The 2,873-nt window shown below is 43.7% G+C and overlaps 1 protein-coding gene across 5 annotated transcripts in view; it reads left to right on the top strand.

The window, feature by feature from the left end:
* Positions 1-2,873, top strand: part of FANK1 (fibronectin type III and ankyrin repeat domains 1) — a 35,254-nt gene that overhangs the window by 543 nt on the left and 31,838 nt on the right. The window lies entirely within an intron of this gene.

Below are 2,873 nucleotides of genomic sequence, written 5' to 3'. Positions count from 1 at the left end.
TAACTTGTTAGGTTTCTGCCTGTTGGTAGATCCCCAGCTGATCTTGGTAGATCGCGGGATCCTCATCGTGCACAAAAAGTTACGGGGGGGAGGAAACTAAAAAACTCTGTGCAGTCCTCCCCAAAAACTGCTCTGGGCACCTCCCTCCTAAGAAAAAGCTCAACAACTCTGGGCAATCCCAAAACCCCATGCACTCTCCTTCTGCCTCCAATGACAATGGTAGATCACTGCCAGTTTTTTGTTTTTTTATACTGGGAGTAGATCGCAGTTTCTTGGAAGTTGGATATGCCACTATAGCTGTTAAAAGTGCAGGGAGGAGGTGGCAAGCCATCTCTGGGTTGATAAGCCTATGGGAGTTAGTTGGAGTCCTGGATACTGGGTGCCCTTACTTTAGTAGTTGCCAAATTACCACACACAAACACACACACACACGCCTGCTGTCTTTAAGGGATACACTAGTTGCATGTCTGAAATGGGATACCTGTAAGATATTCTCTGTGTTTGTAGGGAAGGGGGCTTTTTTGGGGGGGTAATAGAAAATTGGAATCCGGAAAAAGGAGGGAAGCCTGGGGTTGTGAGCTGTAGGAGTGAGAATAGGAGCAGCAAGGATGATGAGGTCGAATCAATGAAGATTAGGAGTGTGAGCCTCAGAGAGCAGAGTGTGCATGTTGCTTGGAATAGGAGGTATCGATGGAAGAAAATGCTGGAAAGTAGGAACATGGGGACTGTGAGGAATGGGTAGCATGATTTTGCACAGCAAGGACTGAATGGGAATAGTGCTGTGAAATTCAGTAGGTCAGGCACTAGAGAAAACCTGGAAAGATTTTTCCATAGCTGGTAGGAAATTGTACCAACGTTATATTGTAAACCACTAGATTTCATCCTGTTATTTAAGCTACAACACAGTTTTACTGTATTTATCAGTTGTTCGTGAGAGATACAAGACTTCATTATGAAACAATGATACCTTGAAGGATCACTAGCAGAAATAGGTGCATCATTCAGGAAAACGAGCTTAATTTATCAACATTCAGAATGTGCATTTAAAACCCATTGACTAATTTCTGAACAAATATATCCTTCATTTGCTGGATTTACTGCCTCCATCCCCCTTCATGGATCACTGCCTTGCCGTGGCGAAGGGGCTTGAAGAACTCAGAGAAGCTATGAACTACGCCGAGCAGGGCACACAAGATGAACAGGTCATAGTGGAGAGTTTTGACCAAACGTGATCCACCTGGAGGAGGAACCGGCAAGCCACTCCAGTATCCTTGCCAAGAAAACTCCATGGACAAAGACAACAGGCATATAAAAGTTATGACGCTGGAAGATGAGCCCCTCAGGTCGGAAGGCGTCCAACATGCTACTGGGGAAGAGCGGAGGGCAAGTACAAGTAGATCCAGAGCTGATGAAGCGGCTGGGCCAAAGCCGAAAGGACGCTCAGTTGCGGATATGCCTGGAAGCGAAAGGAAAGTCCAATGCTGTAAAGAAAAATATTGCATAGGAACCTGGAATGTAAGAACCATGAACCTAGGTAAGTTGGAGGTGGTCAAAAATGAGATGGCAAGAATAAATATTGACATCCTGGGCATCAGTGAACTAAAATGGACGGGAATGGGCGAATTCAGTTCGGATGACCATCACATCTACTACTGTGGGCAAGAAACCCGTAAAAGAAATGGAGTGGCCCTCATAGTCAACAAAAGAGTGGCGAAAGCTGTACTGGGATGCAATCTCAAAAATGATAGAATGATCTCGATACGAATCCAAGGCAGACCTTTTAACATCACAGTAATCCAAGTTTATGCACCAACCACTGGTGCTGAAGAAACTGAAATAGACCAATTCTATGAAGACTTACAAGACCTTATAGAAGTGACACCAAAGAAGGATGTTCTTCTCATTATAGGGGATTGGAATGCTAAAGTAGGGAATCAAGAGATAAAAGGAACAACTGGCAAGTTTGGCCTTGGAGATCAAAACGAAGCAGGGCAAAGGCTAATAGAGTTCTGTCAAGAGAACAAGCTGGTCATCACAAACACGCTTTTCCAACAACACAAGAGACGACTCTACACATGGACATCACCAGATGGGCAGTATCGAAATCAGATTGATTATATTCTCTGCAGCCAAAGATGGAGAAGCTCTATACAGTCAGCAAAAACAAGACCTGGAGCTGACTGTGGCTCAGATCATCAGCTACTTATAGCAAAATTCAAGCTTAAACTGAAGAAAGTAGGAAAAACCACTGGGCCGGTAAGATACAATCTAAGTCAAATCCCTTATGAATACACAGTGGAAGTGACGAACAGGTTTAAGGATTTAGATTTGGTGGACAGAGTGCCTGAAGAACTATGGATGGAGGCTCGTAACATTGTACAGGAGGCAGCAACGAAAACCATCCCAATGAAAAGGAAATGCAAGAAAGCAAAGTGGCTGTCCAACGAGGCCTTACAAATAGCGGAGGAGAGAAGGCAAAATGCGAGGGAGATAGTGAAAGATACAGGAAATTGAATGCAGATTTCCAAAAAATAGCAAGGAGAGACAAGAAGGCCTTCTTAAACGAACAATGCAAACAAATAGAGGAAAACAACAGAATAGGAAGAACCAGAGATCTGTTCAAGAAAATTGGAGATATGAAAGGAACATTTCGTACAAAGATTACCATAATAAAGGACAAAAGTGGTAAGGACCTAACAGAAGCAGAAGACATCAAGAAGAGGTGGCAAGAATACACAGAGGAATTATACCAGAAAGATATGGATGTCTCGTACACCCCAGGTAGTGTGGTTGCTGACCTTGAGCCAGACATACTGGAAAGTGAAGTCAAATGGGCCTTAGAAAGCATTGCAAATAACAAGGCCAGTGGAAGT

This window comes from Podarcis raffonei, chromosome 5, assembly GCF_027172205.1.
Source record: "Podarcis raffonei isolate rPodRaf1 chromosome 5, rPodRaf1.pri, whole genome shotgun sequence".
Classification (NCBI taxonomy): Eukaryota; Metazoa; Chordata; class Lepidosauria; order Squamata; family Lacertidae; genus Podarcis; species Podarcis raffonei.
Note: the sequence above shows the minus strand (reverse complement) of the source record. Positions and strands in the feature narration are given on the sequence as shown.